A 20944-nucleotide genomic window follows, 5' to 3' on the forward strand; every position below is an offset into this window, starting at 1 on the left:
AACAACCATAACATTTTGTTCAGAAAAAAGAAAAGGAGTACTTGTGGCACCTTAGAGACTAACCAATTTATTTGAGCATAAGCTTTCGTGAGCTACAGCATCCGATGCATCCGATGAAGTGAGCTGTAGCTCACGAAAGCTTATGCTCAAATAAATTGGTTAGTCTCTAAGGTGCCACAAGCACTCCTGTTCTTTTTGCGAATACAGACTAACACGGCTGTTACTCTGAAACCTGTCATTTTGTTCAGAGTTACAAACATTTCAGAGTTATGAACAACCTCGGTGTTCGTAACTCCGAAATTCTACAGTAGTCATAAATATTTGCAAGCCGCCATCCAAGTTTCAGCAGTGTGATATAATTCACTTTAATTTCCATAAATAGAAGGGTTTATAAAATTCAGGGTAATATATGAGATTCTTTATAATTTAATACAAAAAATGCTACAATTTGTTTTTAAAAAGTGAGAATCAAGTGTTGCTAGTGTGATTCGTATGTGGGCCTACTCTGTAGTTGTTCCTTTAATTTTTTTTCTTCAGTAACATTAGTTGAACAATGTTTTACTCTACTTCCTTCTTAAACCTTGTCTCTATCTAGTATATAGACAAACCTGTTTGTCTGATGCCTGGTTCATTCTCAGACTTTATTTATGCAGAAAAAAATAAATCCCTTCTTTGTTTTCTATCAAGAAGATGAAAGATATTGAGACATCTAATGTTTCAATTGTGAAATGTTTCAAGGCATGTGCACCTTGCATCTCCTGCAATAAACAAGTCTCTTCCTTCATGGTTTAATCTCACCCTAAACAGAAAACGTTAACATTTTTATCTTGACTGACATGTAATGAAGCAATACAAAAGGGAAACAGGATTTTTTTATTATTATTAGTATTGTTATTATTTCCTTCTTCCTTTAGATGGAGCTAAACCCTTAAAGAACTGTATATATTTATAGGGTTCAGAGTAGCAGCCGTGTTAGTCTGTATCCGTAAAAAGAAAAGGAGGACTTGTGGCACCGTAGAGACTAACAAATTTATTTGAGCATAAGCTTTCACGAGCTACAGCTCACTTCATCGGATCCATTCAGTAGAAAATACAGTGGGGAGATTTATAGACACAGAGAACACGAAACAATGGGTGTTACCATACACACTGTAAGGAGAGTGATCAGGTAAGGTGAGCTATAACCAGCAGGAGAGAGGGGGAGGGGGGAACCTTTTGTAGTGATAATCAAGGTGGGCCATTTCCAGCAGTTGACAAGAACGTCTGAGGAACAGCGCCGGGGGGCGGGGGAGGCGGGAGGCGGTCGGGGAGCAGCAAATAAACATGGGGAACTAGTTTTACTTTGTGTAATGACCCATCCACTCCCGGTCTTTATTCAAGCCTAAGTTAATTCTTGACGTCTGATTTGTGTCCATTTATTCTTTTACGTAGACACTGTCCAGTTTTGCCAATGTACATGGCAGAGGGGCATTACTGGCACATGATGGCATATATCACATTGGTAGATGTGCAGGTGAACGAGCCTCTGATAGTGTGGCTGATGTGATTAGGCCCTATGATGTTGTCCCCTGAATAGATATGTGGACACAGTTGGCATAGGGCTTTGTTGCAAGGATAGGTTCCTAGGTTAGTGGTTTTGTTGTGTGGTATGTGGTTCTGGTGAGTATTTGCTTCAGGTTGGGGGCCTGTCTGTAAGCAAGGACTGGCCTGTCTCCCAAGATCTGTGAGAGTGATGGGTCATCCTTCAGGATAGGTTGTAGATCCTTGATGATGTGTTGGAGAGGTTTTAGTTGGGGGCTGAAGGTGATGGCTAGCAGCATTCTGTTATGTTCTTTGTTGGGCCTGTCCTGTAGTAGGTAACTTCTGGGTACTCTTCTGGCTCTGTCAATCTGTTTGTTCACTTCAGCAGATGGGTATTGTAGCTGTAAGAACGCTTGATAGAGATCTTGTAGGTGTTTGTTTCTGTCTGAGGGGTTGGAGCAAATGTGGCTGTATCGTAGAGCTCGGCTGTAGACAATGGGTCGTGTGGTGTGGTCTGGATGAAAGCTGGAGGCATGTAGGTAAGTATAGCGGTCAGTAGGTTTCCGGTATAGGGTGGCGTTTATGTAACCACCGCTTATTAGCACCGTAGTGTCCAGGAAGTGGATCTCTTGTGTGGACTGGTCCAGGCTGAGGTTGATGGTGGGATGGAAATAGTTGAAATCATGGTGGAATTCCTCAAGGGCTTCTTTTCCGTGGGTCCAGATGATGAAGATGTCATCAATGTAGCGCAAGTAGAGTAGGGGCATTGATGACATCTTCATCATCTGGACCCATGCAAAAGAAACCCTTGAGGAATTCCATCATGATTTCAACAATTTGGACAGTCTCTACGTAAAAGAATAAATGGACACAAATCAGACATCAAGAATTATAACACTCAAAAACCAGTTGGAGAACACTTCAATCTCTTTGGTCATTCGATTACAGACCTAAAAGTGGCAATTCTTCTACAAAAAAACTTCAAAAACAGACTCCAATGAGAGACTGCTGAATTGGAATTAATTTGCAAACTGGATGCAATTAACTTAGGCTTGAATAAAGACTGGGAGTGGATGGGTCATTACATAAAGTAAAACTATTCCCCATGTTTATTTGCTGCTTCCCCCCAACCCCAGCTGTTCCTTAGACGTTCTTGTCAACTGCTGGAAATGGCCCACCTTGATTATCACTACAAAAGGTTCCCCCCCTCCCCCTCTCTCCTGCTGGTAATAGCTCACCTTACCTGATCACTCTCCTTACAGTGTGTATGGTAACACCCATTGTTTCATGTTCTCTGTATATATAAATCTCCCCACTGTATTTTCCACTGAATGCATCTGATGAAGTGAGCTGTAGCTCATGAAAGCGTATGCTCAAATAAATTTGTTAGTCTCTAAGGTGCCACAAGTCCTCCTTTTCTTTTTATGTATATATTTATGTATCTCAAAATTGGTGGAAAAGATAATTATGAAAACACATTGTTTGGTCCTGTAATTTTTATCCTTTTTACATGAGCCACAGTATAATATGCAGTAGCTTGTGGTTAAGAAAAAAAAATCTCATTCTTTGAATTAAGTCTGCAATCATCACATTATCTACGTACATTTCTAAAGCTGGAAATCTGATTGTAATGGAAACTGCTGATGGATTTACTCTCCTTTCCTGCTAACCTGCTGTCTCCCTTCTCTTGGAAAAAAACCCCTGAGATCTGTAATTTACAGTTCCATTGCCCATGCTGACTAATATGTTCTGTGCTCTGGTTCCATAGCTCTTGCTCTCTGTGACTAAGTGACCACATATAACCATATTTGTTAATGAGTTCATAATATTTCCTTAGTCGGTTAGCTAAACAAATACTCCATTTCTTTGGAAGCAGGGATACACTTTATTACTTCCACATATGGCTCTAAAGGGATGTGATACAGAGGAACACAATGTGCTTAAGCTAACAGGAAGCTTACAAAAAGAAACAGAAAAAGCTCTAACAAATTTGTTTGTCTTCCCACTGAGTCTCTTGTATTATTCACTTCAGAATCAGGACAGTGATTAAATACTGGATAAAGGAAGAAAAAAATATGGAGACGTGTCAAAGGAAAATTGTGTGTCTTTTCATGTTGTCTCTGGATAATTAGATGGTGAAGACCAAACTCTGTCCTGGTCTAAGCTCACACCTGGGTCAAAGGGAGCTGCTCCGGTGTCCCCGAGAGGTGAATTTAGCCTATTAAAAAGGGAGGGAATTATTATATTTTTTAGATTAGCAAGACAAGCAAGCTGGACATTTTAAAGCACTGTCACTCTCCTGATGAAACACAAGGCCACTCCTGGGGCTTAGCCAGATTTACTCTGTCCTTTCTCCGGTAAAACTCCCATTAGAGCCAGGAGTGCTGGGACAATTTGTATAGAGGGGGTGCTGTGAGTCAATGAACCAAACTATAAACACTGCATATGATGGAAACCATTTTAAGCTGGGGGTGCACCCCCAGCATCCCTAGTTCCAGCCCCTATGATTAGGTACAAATCCTTTACTTAGGGATCCTTACTTAGGGCCAGCTTGTGTCCTTGGAATTTGCATGTGAAAGGAGCCATCTGTGCACAGATCTCAACTCTGGAACCCAAAGTGGAGAGGAATCAGGAGCTCCCCCTCCTACCTCCCACCCTGCCCTGCCTGCAGAAAGTTCCCTGAGGCGCCCCTAGGGAAGATGCATACTGGGGAAGAAGGGAATTGTATGTGCGCTGCTCCTCCACACAGCTAGGGAATGCATGTGAGTCCCTGTGAGATAAGGAATTCAGTTACACACAAGCTACCTGTGCTCTTATGTGTGTCTTATAAGGAGGCTGGGCAGAGGCTAAGTGGCTTGGAGCCATATAAAGAGATTCTCCTGTCATTAGCACCATGCATCCATGCAGGGGACGGCAAAGGGCCACCTTTCCTGTCATTCCACTGGAGCAGTGGTCACAGAATAGCCCCTTTTATTTTTTACAGCGTAAGGAGGTTTATTTCATCTTTGTTCTTCCGCCATCTCCCTGGATTTTCCTAGCTGCCAGCTGAGTCACTGGGCCTCAGTGTTGTGCTGAGGATATGGGCTATGGTTAGTTACCTCTTTAAGCTCTGAATTGCAATACCCTGCCTGTTCTGACTCATTTGATTTGATCTTTCCTGGATACACTGATGCATTTGCTGTTTTATTTAATAATAGCATTTCCTTTATAAATATGGGGGGACTGAAAAGACTGCTGGACATTTTCATCATTCTCCTGAACCACTGCAGACTGATTCATATCAGAAGCCTTACCACACTGTATTATACTTAATAAAATATACAGAGAATTAATTTCATTATAAAATGTACCATATTGGGCCTCAAACATATATTTTACTCATTTTGGGTCTCAAACATTTATTTTACTCATTTAACTTAATTGCAATATTAATAGTACACAACATACAATGTATTTTACATTTTTGTGATCAACTGCGTGGCTTAGCAACCTGTGATATATGAGACCTAGGTTTGATTCCCAGGCCCCATATATCAGCATTGTTGGGGAGCAGTAGGCAGGGAAGCAGTTTCTTCTTTCTGGGAGGCAGCATGGTCCTATGTTAAGGCACCAGAATGGGCTTCAGGATACCCGCATTCTGCTCCTGGCTCTGCCATTAACTTGTTCTGTGACATCAGGAAAATCAGTTAACTTCTCTGTGCTTCTGTTTCCTCTTCTGTAACATGGGGATGACAATGCTCATTTGACTTTGCAGAGCACTTTGATCTATGTGGGAGAAAAGATTGAGTATTAGCTTCCTTGGAATATAGATAGACTAGCCTCAATTTAAAGTGGCCTCTCTGACCAAATTGGGAATGGCAGTGAGGATTTCTAAATGATATTCCAACCAGCCTCACTCACACAAGGAAAGTGACTAGGATATAAAGGAGAAAGGACTTCCACTGATGACCAAAAAGTTACATTTTCTCAGTTCACTAGAATAAATCTGGAGTAATGTCCTTGAAATTAAAGGAGTTAATCTCAATGTAATTGGAAACTGCAAATGGCCCCTCTTATTTAGATATGAATAATATTCCATTTAGGGAACTGAATAAAAAGTTGACACTAGAAAGCTTCTTAAGAATGTTCTGAGGTCTCAATAACCAACAAAGAAACAAACCAAGCCAATGGAGTTATACCCATGTAAAATCACTGAACATGAGATCAGAATCAGGCTAGTTGTTACAGTATGGAGGCATTTTTATTTCAAATTTAAACACTGCCTAGTATTTATATCTATTTATTTTCTAGCTATAGAGCTAGACAGAGAATGGAAATTCTGTTTTATGTAAGATTTTGAAATTTTGAAATTTCTTTTTGTTCTGATTCAGAATAAAACCCCAACATTTCAAAATTCTTTGTGAAAGATTCCCCCTCTCCCTATTTTGTTTTGGCAATCAAAATGTTTCATTTCCATTCTGACATTTTTATAAGAAAAGAGAAGAGAAAATACGTTTCTAAATTAAAAGTCATTTCAAAAGGAAAAAATAAAAATGTTTCAATCCAAAATGTCAAGATGGCATGTTTCGATGTTGTAAGAATATTTTTCCCTTTTTTCCTTTGAAACAAAATTTTGATGAAACCAACACAATTTCAGTGTCTGGGTTTTTACAGAACTCATTGTATTTTGAAAAATAGTTCCCTTGAAGTTTACTGACCAGCATTATGTAGTGCCTGTAGTGAGGTCATAATTTTTTCAGAAAATCTTCTGTGGTACTGAGTAAAAATATAGATTGAATTTCAGTACTGTGCGGAGGGGCCAGTTCAATACCCACATACCATTTAAGTGATCAAATAGTGCTCAAATGGTACATAGGCTTTGAACTGACCCTCTACAGAGGCTTGAATTTCACTCTACAATGGCTCTGTATATATCAAAACACTTGTGATGTGGAATATTTCACACGCTGGTTAGCTGGCATCAGATCCACCAGCAGATGGCATAAAAGTGCTTTAGTTAAGACAAAACACTAAGGAGATATTACAGTAGTAACATTTGTTTTAGAAACACATTGAAACCAAGCCCCAAAATACAGTTCTAATCTCTGCTCATTAGCATCCAAGGGTTTCTGAATCAAATGGGAAGCATTTTGTTATTTATTAAGAGAAATGAATGCAAGCTTTGGAGGCTAATAGAACTATGAGCAATAAATGATATCAGTTCGTAAAGGACTAGTCGTGCCACACAAACCTGACTGCTTTATATGACACAATGTAATGGATGCAGAGCATGCAGCAGATGTGAATGGACTTTAGTAAATTTTCCCCATCTGTAAATTGGGGAAAGTAATACTGACCTCCTTTGACCTCTGTGAGAGCTACTGATGAAAAGCGCTACATTAGAGCTATGTGTTATTATTAAAGCATTTCATACAGTGCCTCACGAAATCTTGTTTGAAAATGTAATTCAAATAGACTGGATGTGAACAGGATCACATGGATGGAAACCTCTTGTATTGTAGGGGTGTTTTCAAATAGAGTTAATGATAAATGGAAATGAATCAGTTGCGGACAAATGTCTGTGTATATGTGAGGTCCAGTGAGGTGCTACAGACATAGAAGGTGCGCCAAGTGTTGTATATCTTCTTTAAGAATCACTGGGCTCTATGTAGATTCAGATCACTGGGGCTCTATGTTGTCTGCATAGATCTGATTGCAGGATAGGAGTCTGTAAATGTTTTGTTGTTGATCTGAGACAGACACAATTGTTCCTTGGAAGGTTGCACCCTGAAAACTGCTGATTAAGATAATACATTTGGGAGCGCATCATATTTTGTGCACAACTTTGTTTACCGCATTCAGACAAATTACATAGTACGGCTGTTGGTCACTTTTAAAATTTTGGAAGAAATTTTGAAATTCAAAACTAAACAGAAGAAATGTCAATGCTTTTTTGTGAAAATGTTCCCCAGTTTTATAACAAACTCTATTGGAGTCCAAATACTGCTCCCTCAGCTGCTCTTGGCTAAATGCAGAATAACTGCTTTTATGGGGTATGAAGAACTGAAGTTTCCTTAAACTCAGAGAATGGCTTTGGAACCAAATGTGTGTCAGGAAGACAATTTGCTATTGTCATCTTCTACACCAGAGAGTTGTACTAGGCCTTTTAAAAGGTAAAAGAATTACACAAATCTGAAAATGCAAATGATTTCTCTTTCTTCTATTTTACAAATATTAAAGTTCATGTTGTTACAATTCTTGTGCTACATTTGTTTTTAATTAACAATGGATATGTATGCATTACCAGAATTATTGAACACAATAGAAATGTGTTACAAATATATTTCTTTTTGTTGCATACTGCAAAACAAATACTGTCTACAGTTTGGAGGTAGTTGCATTTCAGTTGTGGGCCAAAAGATCCCTATACCTTACGCAACTTAAAAGAGTGTTGTGAAGTGTAATTAGTATTTACACAATGCCTTGAAATTCCTGAGAAATAGTGTTATACTAAATGGAGCACACACTTTAAACATTCATTTTTGTTCTTATCAACATACGATATTTGGAAGCAAACTGTTTGCCTAATCCATCCAGTTTGTGCAACAGATTCTAAAAAGCCTTGGCAAATGCCAGTAACATCCATATTTTTATGATAAACCTGTAACAGGGATGCTTTATAATAAATTAGCATGCTTTGTGACACAGAAGTGCTACTTGATTTTAATATACTACACCTCTTTTTTGGCAGTAGCTGAAAAAGCGGCTTAGTCCAGACATCATTTTGATGCAGTAGCTATGCTAGCAGGACAAAATATGGGTAGCTTTAAAGATAAGTATGTTATTTATGAACTGGAAGCAACAGTTCAATAATTCAAGTCCATTAGTCATCTACTCATATCAACTAAAAGTCAGTTTAAGGGAGAGTTACGCATGCAGTTCATAACAAACAATAGTGACTTCCCACTTCCTAACTCTGCTCAATGTTTGTAGAAGAGGTTTAAAAACAATGCAAACGTGCATACTCTTGGTTTCTGTGGGGTTTGAAATCTTTGTGTCCTTTAAGTAAATGTCAGAATTGTTGACATACATTGTAAGAGAAAAGACCAGTAACAAACAAACAGATGCTTTATTTGGACAAAGTTCAGAAGGCTTATAACTATGAGACAGATGCACCTAAATATTCTATTGGGAAAGTAACTTTTCTGACCTTGAATTTCGAAGATGTTCTAAAACCAAATAATTTTGTGGTCTGTTCTAGAAACAATATGGGAAACACTTCTCCAGCTACCTGTATTCCACAGGTTTGAATCTCCTCTAACACCATGGATCAGGACATGAAAGTGAATGAGGACAGAAACAGGGATGGCTTTTAAATGGAAGGGCACAACTTTATTAAAAAACTGTATATTGGAGACAGGCAATATCTCCTCATACCAGGCATTTTAGGTGGGCCCATTGGAGGCAGACACACACACACACTGCTTGATATTGCATGCCTACCTCAAAGCAGGGTTTAAATAAGTGATTGTGTGAAGCAAAAGCCATTCTAGCTCACATCTCCCTAGCTGGCCAATGGGAAGCAGAGCACTCAGGGAGTTGAGGGGCCTAACCCTGTATACACTCCCCATTTTTTACTAAAGTCATCTGGCAACTTGCAGACCCAATCGATTTTCCCCATCCATTTAATCAATAGGTGGCATTGTCAGAGTGGTGTGACTATATTAGCTTCAGTGGAGTTCCTCCTGATTTACACAGGTGAAAGAATCAGGCAGACTTAAAATAGATTTGTACAGTATCTTTTATTTTTACACTATTCATAATTTCTTGGCAGGTTGAACAGCACCAGCACATAATTGGTTTGACAAGTAGGGTGGTGGTGGTGGTGGTGAGGATTTCTGGCCAGCCAAGAAATATGAATGATCATTGTCTTTACAGATGGGAGATTTGGCAGCATATGCAGAACTCTTAAAGTCTTTGGAAGCAAAGTGTAACAAGAAGATAATGTGGGTGGAAGGTATTGCTAATGCTGACATAATTTCTCTTACAGACATGGATGTACAGCAGCATTTATTTCAGATATAACAGAAGCCTCTTTTACATGGAATGTAGAAAAGTGCTAAAATGGCCTTGAGGGGGCAAAAAAAAATCTAATGATTGTTGGAAATGTCTTTCATGGGAAGGAGTGGAAGCCCCACCACTGGAGATATTTAATATTAGACTTCTCTAGTTCAGGCCAATGCTGGTATAGGCTCATCCATAGAATCAAGAAGCCACAATCAGTTCCCTGAAAATTCCCTTCGCACTCTCCTGTATTCAGCACATCTAAGTTGCTGAAGAAAATCTAACCCACAAACTTTTTCAGAATACAGAATGTAGCCAACAAATCGTATAAGCAAAGGTGAAGAGAATGGCTACCATCATAGAAAGGCCCTCATCTTCAATACATTCCTTTCCACTGGGTCGGAAAGGGTTGGTTCCCTAATTCAGCACTTAAGCATATGTTTTAACTTTAAGCATCTGAGTAGTTTTACTGATGTCAGTAGAACGACTCTTGTACTGAAAGTCAAGCATGTGCTTAAGTGCTTTTCTGGATCAGAGCTCAGGGAAACCACTAGTCCTGAAGGTCACAAAATCTGGGCTCTTGTAACAGGGCAATGGTCAGATTAGTGTAATGACTAACAAAAAAGAAAGAAGGCTAGATCCTCAGCTGCGGTAAATCCAAGTAGCTCCACAATGGAAGTAGGATGATTCACAAGAGCAGAGGATCAGCCTCAGAAAGAAAGTCCATAGTCATTTATGATTTAAAGAGTTATTCTTTGGTTATGTCAGTGTAAAATCAGGCCCAGAAGATACAGTTAGTTGGAATAATCATCAAAACCTTCTGAAATTCACTAATCATTGTCTCAACAAAAATGATTAGGGGTCTGGAACACATGACTTATGAGGAGAGGCTGAGAGAACTGGGATTGTTTAGTCTGCAGAAGAGAAGAACAAGGGGGGATTTGATAGCTGCTTTCAACTACCCGAGAGGTGGTTCCAAAGAAGATGGTTCTAGACTATTCTCAGTGGTAGAAGATGACAGGACAAGGAGTAATGGTCTCAAGTTGCAGTGGGGGAGGTTTAGGTTGGATATTAGGAAAAACTTTTTCACTAGGAGGTGGTGAAACACTGGAATGCGTTACCTAGGGAGGTGGTAGAATCTCCTTCCTTAGAAGTTTTTAAGGTCAGGCTTGACAAAGCCCTGGGTGGGATGATTTAATTGGGGATTGGTCCTGCTTTGAGCAGGGGGTTGGACTAGATGACCTCCTGAGGTCCCTTCCAACCCTGATATTCTATGATTCTATGATTCCTGGTATTTTAATGTGAAAGACTAATATGTAGGTGTTCAAATGGGTTAATTATTGAGCCAACTTTGACAGATAAAAAATTCTCCTGAAAATTATGGATAAAAACATAGAAAATCAAAGACTGCATTCAGAGCATATGTATGAAACAGGATGCAAAACAGCAATTCTTGTCTGTCTTTTGAAATAAAACTCATACACTAAACAGATAGCTTATGAATAAACTTTGACCACTGGCATCTACAGAACCACATTAATTTAACTACTACCCATCTGTGTAAGTCAGAACATCTATCTTCTGCCAGCAAAAGACTTCAGACTAAACCTTTGAGGGCCTTAAGATTTCATAACTGTCTTGGCACAGGGACAGCTTTTGCAGAAGAAAGATTTGAGAAAAGATAAATGTCAGTTGTCCTGTGCATTTTTGACTGAGAGTCAATTGCAAATAAAACTACCACCACCAGAGGAGCTCATGTTGCTAATGAGAAATCTGTTAATAATAGAGTGAAAAATTGCATAATGACCTGGGTGAATAAACACATAAAAGCTAATAATAGTAATGACAACAGTAATAATTAATAAAATATTATTTGTAATGTGATAGTATTTCCAGGGTTCAGCCAGGTTTCAGGCCTCATTGTGCTGGGTGCTGTCTAAACACAAGGAAGATATCACAAACAGTTACAATTTCTAATTTGAAAACTTACAGAAATGAGTGCAATACAGAATAAGATGGAAGTAGGGGGGGAAGGGCAAAGGTAATGACAATAAGATCATGAGGTTACATGGGTTAGGTATATGTCACAGTGTCACTGGCCCCTTTAAGGGGAGATGGGCCCAGCCCTACCTGTGACCTAGCCAACTTTCCTCTCCAGGTGGGGAGAATGAAAGTCATGTGACCACTAGAGTAAAGTGACCCAGTTGGGCCTTTGGTATATAAGGTAGAGACAAGGAGAGAGAAAATGTAGATGTGGATGTTGGCAGATGCCTGAAAGACATTGCAGGAAATAAGAAGACTCCTGCAGGGCCCTGAGTCTGCAGGGGGAATGACACCAGTAGGAAAGGAGGCCTGTGAAGAAAGCAGAGAAGGCCAAACTCCAAGCAAGAAGAGCACAGACTTGCCCAGTTTGGGACTAGAGTAAAAGAAAGGAATGTTAAAGAGAGGACAGACCCTCAGGGAGGAGGAGCTGGGCACAACTGAAACTGGGGTCAAGACTTTGTAGGTTTGAATTCAATTTTGAAAGACTTTGTGCAGCATTAAATAAATTGGACCACAGAAGGGGAATGTTCTGAACATCTGAACTTGGGTGGACTTTTTACTGGGCCCTGAACAGAAGGGGAAACTGAAGCAGGACATCACTGAGCCTAGGGTTGTCATCTTGCCAGTTGTTAAGCAGCCTGGCTGTTTTTGATACTGTCTTGCCTGTTTGATGGTGAAAAGATTTAATGTACCAGGTTTATTTTTCATGGGGGACTGATACTCCCTGTAAGCTGCATGTGTGCATGGTCAGGCACCGATTGTGTAACTACTGAACATTATACGGCTGGGGGCACAGCCAACACCTGGGTCCTGTTCTGTGAGCCGAAAACTTCAACCTTCCCCATAACCTGCTGGAATGATGGTGGCTGGTCTCTGCACCAGGGACCGGGAAGTGGAATGGACCCAAGACTTGTCAGCAGGGAGGGGAAAGAAACGAGTTGGAAGAGACAGGGCTCCTGGGAGACAACAGTAGGAAGGGTTCCCTTGAGGGCTTAGATGTGGGAGGGGGTTGGCCAGTTTTTCTATGTCTCGTAGATGGCAACCTAGGAGACCCACTCTTCACCATGAGGGGGAACTTGGAAGGTGGGAGGACAGTATATAATAAACGTAATGGTTCCTTGTGTGTTCTAGAGCAGTGGTTCTCAACCAGGGGTCCGGGGCCCACTGGGGGGGAGAGGGGAGCTGTGAGCACGCTTCAGGGGGTCCACCAAGCAGGGCCGGCATTAGACCTGTTGGGGCCCAGGGCAGAAAGCCTGGGGCTCCAAATCCCGCCACCCGAGGCTGAAGCCGAAGCCTGAGCAATTTAGTTTCACAGGGCCCCCTGTGGTGTGGGGCACCGAGCAATTGCCCTGCTTGCTACCCCCTAATGCTGGCCCAGGGTTTTATATGCATAAAAACCAGTTGTTGTGGCACAGGTGGGCCGTGGAGTTTTTATACCAGGTTGTGAGGAGGGGTGTCCAGAAGGAAAAAAGTTGAGACCCCCTGTGTAGAAGAATCATATAGTTCTCCTTTTAGTTTTATTGGTTTGTATCTGGGGGTGAAAGAAAGTCTGAGTAGAAGGGGCATTCCCCAGCCACTGATTATTCCCACATATATTTTCTCTGCTATGAGCTCAGCCCCCTATAAATCTGCCACTGATAGTAGTATGCTCCATTTTGTAAGGGAGGGATTATTTCTCTAAAGCTTTAGCACTAGATTTAAGTCTAAAATTAGCTTTTAGGTTTGTTTTAATTAAGGATTTAGGGAAGGATTTTCAAAAGCATTCAGCACTGACCTAACTACAGTATTCCCTTTGAAGTAAATGAGAATTTTAACATTTACTTCAGTGGGAGCATAGTTAGGTCAAAGCTCAGTGCTTTTGAAAAACATACCCTTCCTGCTTAAGTTGTAAAATCACTTTTCAGGTTTTCAGCACAATTGCCTGGAAGCCATGGAAAGCTTTTCTCTGAACAAATTAATTAATACACGTACAACTAGCTTGGTTGATTCCACAACAAAAAGAAGTCTGCAATCTAATCCATTCATTGGATTTATCTGTTCAGCACACATTTTTTGATCAGCATCAGGAAAGTTAATCACAGGACTGGAAAGGACCTTGAGAGGTCATCTAGTCTAGTCGCCTGCACTCATGGCAGTTCTGAGTTTTATCTAGACCATTCCTGACAGATGTTTGTTTAACCTGCTCTTAAAAATCTCCAATGATGGAGATTCCACAACCTCCCCATGCAATTTATTCCAGTGCTTAACCACCCTGACAGTTAGGAAGTTTTTCCTAATGTCCAACTTAAACGGTCCTTGCTCCAATTTAAGCCCATTGCTTCTTGTCCTATCCTCAGGGGTTAAGGTGAATAATTTTTATCCCTCCTCCTTGTAACAGCCTTTTATGTACTTGAAAACTGTTATCATGTCCCCCCTCAAGTCTTCTCTTCTCCAGACTAAACAATCCCAATTTTTTCAATCTTCCCTCATAGGTCATGTTTTCTAGACCTTTAATCATGTTTGTTGCTCTTCTCTGGACTTTCTCCAATTTGTCCACATCTTTACGGAAATGTGGCACCAAGAGCTGGACACAATATTCCACTTAAGATCTAATTAGCGTGAAGTAGATTGGAAAAATTACTTATTGTGTCTTGCTTACAACACTCCTGCTAATACATCCCAGAATGATGCGGTGGGGGTTTTTTTTGTTTGTTTTTTTGCAGCAGTGTTACACTGTTGACTCATATTTAGCTTGTGATCCACTATGACACCCAGATCCCTTTCTGCAGTACTCCTTCCTAGGCAGTCATTTCCCATTTTGTATGTGTGTAACTGATTGTTCCTTCCTAAGTGGAGTATTTTGCATTTGTCCTTATTGACTTTCATCCTGTTTTCTTCAGACCATTTCTCCAGTTTGTCCAGATCATTTTGAGTTCTAATCCTATCCTCCAAAGCACTTGCAACCCCTCCTAGCTTTAGTATGGTCCGCAAACTTTATAATTGTACTCTCTATGCCATTATCTAAATCGTTGATGATGATATTGAACAGAACTGGATCCAGAACTGATCCCTGCAGGACAGCACTTGATATGCCCTTCCAGCTTGACTATGAACCACTGAAAACTACTATCTGGGGATGGGTGTCCAACCAGTTATGCTCCCACCTTATAGTAGCTCCATCTAGGCTGTATTTTTCTAGTTTGTTTAAGAGAAGCTGCCATATACTGAAAAGTCACATGATGCTAAATAAGCAGTAGGTTGACAATATTGAAGAAAAGGACAAGCAAGGGAAAAGGATATGTTTTTCAAGAAGCCTTTTGTTAGAGATGCCATGGTATGTTTTGCAAAATCACTTAACTATAAAAGCATTTTGAAGATCAGTTCTTCCTCCCTCATAATTGCCAGCTGGCTCACAGCTGTGGAAGTGCTTCTGTGTAAAAGGTTTTAAGTGAGGTTGTTTAAAAATGCATGTATTCCAACCTCATTTTAAAAGCCTTTTTTTAAAGAGCCGTCTTTCTGCTCTTCTCAACAGCAATGTGCATTCTGTGCCACCCATCTGAAAGCTGACAAGTAGCTCATGATTGCCAGGCATCTGTCACTGGCATGAATGGACAGTGAAAATGTACTATCCAGCTTTGGGGTTTAAAAAGGCTGGCTCTGTATTTATGGAGAACTGCTCTACCTTGGTAAGAAATGTCTCTGAAGGATTTATGACCCCAAATCTCTCCGTGTGGTGACAGACTCACTGCTTTCGAAAGGGAAATGTCTCAAAGAATGATATGAACATCACAGTGGCTGTAAAGGCTAAAAGGCAGGATTTATCTTTAAATAATTTGGGCCACAAATTGAGGCCAGGCTCACAGAACAGAAAATGTATGGTAGGAATAATTTTTCCCTCTGACAAGCCAGCAGGAAGAAATGCTGGAGCTCAAATCACAGGCAGTGGAAAAGAAAGGCAGACAAGGTACACACTCACCTCGACATATGGGGCCAGAATGTGCCACCCTTGCTCAGAGTGACTAGTCTGACTACTTTCGCATTGATGAGGAAGGCACCAATCCGTGGGAATATGGGTGGCAGAATCTGGAACTTAGTGCCTGATTTTCATGGGGCTGAGATCTCAGCCTCCAAAGAAACATGCATAACTTTATGTACCCACACGGCTGCCTGTGGGCCAAGTTGGACCAAACCGCAGAATGACTGCGTGGTGGAAGGAGACAACACAAAGTGTCACTCCTCCCCTACTCTTCTTACATGCACGACCACAAAGAGGCAGACAACCAGACTCCTTGCACTCAGGGACGGCAAGGACTCTACTAGCCTCTACAGTAATACAACTACCTCCCACCCCCAAACACAAACCAGGGTTCTGATCGAGCACCTATTGAAATGAATAGAAAGTCTCCCATTGACTTGACTGGGTGTTGGATTGGGCCCTGTGTTAGCAAGCTGGCAGTTCCAGAGGGGAGTGCATGATTTTGAAAGATTGAAAGGACAGCTAGGAATTCCAGTGTCTTCTGAGGAGCTCTCTCTGGGGCTCAAGAACTTTAGCCAGGATGGGCAGGGAGGGTGTCCCTAGCCTCTGTTTGCCAGAAGCTGGGAATGGGTGACAGGGGATGGATCACTTGATGATTACCTGCTCTGTTCATTCACTCTGGGGCACCTGGCATTGGCCACTGTTGGAAGACAGGATACTGGGCTAGATGGACCTTTGGTCTGACCCCGTATGGCCGTTTTTACATTCTTATGTACTGTAGCTCTCTGCCACAATTTAGTCCACGTTGTGTACTATCATCTGACAGATTCCATTACTTATGTGCACAGGTGTTTTAAATTCACATATACAATGTCTGGTCAGTAGTTACTTATCCTACACATATGCCCTCAACTAAAGAGGTCATTGTTATTATATATTTTAAGTCTTTTAAGTCAAAATACATGTTAATTTCTTGAGTCAGGAAAGAATGGGTTTTTTAAATTGATTTCTAAGTAAATTTCCAAGCAACTATTTTGGAAAACGGCTAGTGTGATTTCCATAGCCTCTACAAGTCTTTAATACGTTCTATAATGTCTCTTTTTACTAAAAGGAAAAGTAATTTTCTACTGATCATCACCATGGGATGTGGTGCTTTGTATAATCCGTGCCAGTGAAGCTGTAATATGCAGGCACTAGCAGCGCTGGCAGTTAGACCTGGAGAGACTGGTAAAGGCCATGCAATGGGTCCTACTAGCCTTACCAGGAGTTTTCACAAAAATCAACCCATACCAAAGAGGGATGGACTGAGTGCCCCTGATTTTGTTTCTAAATGTTTCATTGTTAGTGTTGATTTTTTTTTTTTATTTAAATGAGTCTGATCCCACAAAGGCAAGTGTTCTAGGGGCAGCCCTGCTGGGAATTGGGTTGTTTCTGCTAAAGCACGAAAAGCAGTAATTTACTCAAAAAAGTTAGCATAGAAACATCTTGTTAAAGACAGAGGGCTAGATCCTCAGCTGGTTTAAGCCAAAATAGCAGTATGGGCTTCAATGGACCCGTGCCAATTTACACAAGTTGAGAATCTGGCCTGAATATCGACTTGTTTCTCTTAAAGTGACAAATAGGCAATATCCAGCTTGATTTTATTTTGTAAGACTTAAGACCCACCTTTGGTTTCCATATCTACAGCTGAAGCACAGCCAGTGTTCTGGAATGGAAGAACAATTTGAGACCCCTGCTATAGGTTCTCATTTCATATATATAGCACTCATAATACGAGCCAAAAATCAGTCTCAACAATGTGCATTGCGACAGTGGAATTAGTACAATATTTCAAAAGTCCTGGCATGGAGTAGAATTATTGATCAAAACAAATTCTGAATGATCAAACATATGCTTACATTAACTGAGATCTTGCAAACAAAAACTGATTGCTATGTAGCTTTCTAGCAACAAACAAACAAATAAATAAAACTCAACACACTAGCAAGCCAAATGGGCTTACCAGAAGATGGCAGTGATGCCTTGTTATAGCTGTATTTACTGTACCATTTACAAGAATAACCTAATTGCTCTATAATTATATCATAGTAAAAGGAGGACACAGATGTAGTCAAACTAATTACCATCTCTGCATCTTAAGTATCCTACCTAACTTGGTACAACTTTTCAGGAATCCTCAACTCAACCATCTTTCTTTACTCTTATTTGCCTGGAAACATGCCAGGCATATGAATAATATTCTTGTTGTTACACTAGCATATAGCTTGATTCACCTTAGATTTAAATAGTGCCAAATTAGAAAAATTTATTTGGGAACCATTTTTCTCTTGCACTCTGGGTCTGAATGCTAAGGCCTGGATCCACAAAGAGACTTAAGCATTGCAAGGCCGAGCATTGCAAAGTCTATATTTTAGATGCATAGGAAGTCACAGGAACAACTCTATGATATACCAGACTAGTTAGGTGCCTATGTTCCCAATACAGTTAATGGGGTGAGATAAGCACCTAAGAATATAATACACAAAAGACAGCACTCTAGGCAGGCAATGGCCTAAGCTAGCCAGTGGGAGATGCTGATGACAGGGGTGTGTCCCAAGCCCCTCCCCTTGCTTGGAGATAGGTGCTTAAGTATGGGCTACAAGGAGGTGCCTATCTCTATTAGTGATCCACAACTGGGAACCTCTCTCCGGGAGTCAGGTGGCTTAGGCTCCAAAGTCATTTCTTATGAGAATGAGTTAGGTTCCTGCATCACACCATACAAAACAGTTGGAGGAGGAGGAGCTCACCTTATACATTTTAGCTCAGTGTTTAGAGCGCTCACCTGGGACATGGGAGAAGCAGGTTCAATTTCCTCCTTTGCCTGAAGGGGAGAAAGGTTTTGAATGGGTGTGTGGGGTGTCCTCCCACCTCTCAGAAGAATGCTCTAATCACTGAGCTATAGTATATTCTAATGAGGGGCTCCCTCAGCTGGAGCTGTTTCACTGTGGATAAATAATGAAAGAATCATTAGAGGAGGACTGGACCATTGGTCTCCCAACTCCTAGGTGGGTGCCCTAATGACTGGACAACAGAGTCATCCACTCTCTCTATGGCCCTATCATTCTAAGTATTGATACATAGTGGAACAGCTTCAACAGGAAAGATTGAGGGAGGCCCAGTGAGATTGTGAATCTCAGTGGCACGTGAAATTGGGACTTAGTCACCTAAGTACCTTTTTGGATCTGAGCCTAACATCTTATATATAGGGAGAGGTAGGATTTCATATTCCAGTCCACAAAGGAGAAGGGAATTCCCAAACTTCAGCAGAATGATGATACACAGACAAATTCACTTAACTTGATGTAACTATGAAAAACTGACATTCACTCCCTGGCACAGCTGATGAAAGGTATGTTAAGGTTTCCACTTTTAACTTTCATGGGTTATAGATCTACACCCTCCAATGAGAGGCAAATTAGTCATTTGTTCAAAACATCATCTCATGATGCCATTTTTCATACACTCTGTCACCCTTAAACAGTGTCTCATTAGGAGTGAGTGCGTTTCCTATTGCTAGTGCTGACTTGAATAGAAACTCTTTTAGTTCAAAGGTGAGACTATCATCAGCTGTACAGTAATAATAATATAGTCTCCCTGGCTATTTTTTCTTAGATATTTTAATCTGAACTATATAAATTGAATTAACTTTGACATTGATAATAATAATGACTTCAGCTCTTTTATTTTCCAGTTGTAAGTTCCATAAGCTTCCTATTGCTATGTAAATGTGAAAACCCGAAACCTTAATAATGGATTGCAAGCACTGATTCTCATAAAGTCCCCTAAGCAAGTAGAACACTGAGCAACCATGTCAAGCCTGTTAAGTCATTTGAAGGAATTTGGGAAGTCAGCACAACTGGGATAATTTCCTAGCAATTCATCCATAATGTCTACTGCCTGGTCCAAATTCTGACACACAGATATATTATACCCAACTGAGGTCAGCATGTATAAACACTAAACAGTCCTAAAAATGCAGAATGTGGAGAAATAGGCCTCATTAGTACTTTTAGAAAACTAGATAAATCATACGAACTTGAAATAACAGATGATCAAGATATGGACAGCTGATTAGCTGCTCTTTCTTTCTTTCCCCACCCGCCATTTATTTAAAAGAATTGACTGTAAAACATGTCAGTGATGCACCAGTATTAATTCTTTACATTCTTTTACCAGCTTGCCAACTACCTAAATACCTCAAGCTATTCTACTGAGCATGATTAATTTCATGTTTGTTTATCACAGGCTTCTTCCATGTATTTACAGAAAATGACTTAAATTATTTCCTGTGTAGGTTTGAATTTCCTTGAACTTACCAGACTCCTGGGGCAGATTTTAAGTCATGTAGGCTTGAAAGGAACATCTAAAGGGGTAAAAAGGGTGTTTGAAAGATTTTAAAGGATCAAGGACAGTGTGAAATAATGCAAATATGTAGGTTAGTTGAAATACAAAGTTCATGGAGCACTTTGAAGATCTTTGAATACACCTCAGCCAAAAATCCATGTGTGAAGGACTGAAGTTCCCTGCCATTTGAAAATGCCTCTTCTTTATGAACTGATTGTTCTGAACTCTCGTCTACTTAGCCAGCACCAAATCTTTTCTGCTTTCTAAGCGTCTGAAGATGCAATCTCTGTTAGGCTGCCAGTCAACAGAACTTCATAATGACATACGACTGAGGACTTGATATCATGATTTTGCATACTTCATCCACTAAATTCTATAATTAAAAAAAAAATCACATTTCACAGCCTCTTTCCCCATCAATTTTTTTTTTTTAAAAGGAATGTTGCTGTTTAAGAAGACTGGAGACATCATTCCTTATTCTTATGCTTATTCTTATTCTTATTCACAAGCATTCCACACTTCAAAAACATTTGAAACCATTCCATCATAAGAATCTTTCATCTTAACTACTGTCTCCTTCTCCTCTCTCAACTTCTTACATTTTTTCTCTTTTGCTCCAGTCTCAGAAACTGTAATGATCATACTCTGTAGTGATGGAGGCCATATAAGTACCTGGATAGACATACAGTCTGGCTTAAGTACTCCTGGTAAAGTCACCTTCCTTTCATGCTGCTTTATCCACCTCTTTAAAGCCCTCCATTAGCCTTCTGTCTTTTACCACACTGAGTTCTAGTTCCTCGTCCTCAGCTTTAAGGCACTATGTAATCTCACCCCCAATGCTTCCTCTCGATTTTCAGTTTTTTCTACTCCAATTGCTGCTATTACAGCTGGGAGAAAAATCCAATATTATTTTGTGGAAAATTTCAAATTTATTTCAGTTTTTCATGGAAAATTATGATTTTTGGCTGAACATTTTGAAACAAAGCAAAATAAACACTT

The 20944-nt window shown here is 40.2% G+C and overlaps 1 long non-coding RNA gene across 1 annotated transcript; it reads right to left on the reverse strand.

The window, feature by feature from the left end:
- Positions 1-3397: 3397 nt before the first annotated feature.
- LOC114022528 lies at positions 3398-20729 on the reverse strand. The gene is made up of 3 exons (XR_003566597.3): positions 20618-20729; positions 19918-19964; positions 3398-5286 (listed from the first exon to the last, which is right to left on the reverse strand). It is a non-coding gene; the product is annotated as an uncharacterized LOC114022528 (long non-coding RNA).
- Between the last annotated feature and the right edge of the window lie 215 nt (positions 20730-20944).

The sequence above is a fragment of the Chelonia mydas genome, chromosome 2 (genome assembly GCF_015237465.2).
Source record: "Chelonia mydas isolate rCheMyd1 chromosome 2, rCheMyd1.pri.v2, whole genome shotgun sequence".
NCBI classification, from domain to species: domain Eukaryota; kingdom Metazoa; phylum Chordata; order Testudines; family Cheloniidae; genus Chelonia; species Chelonia mydas.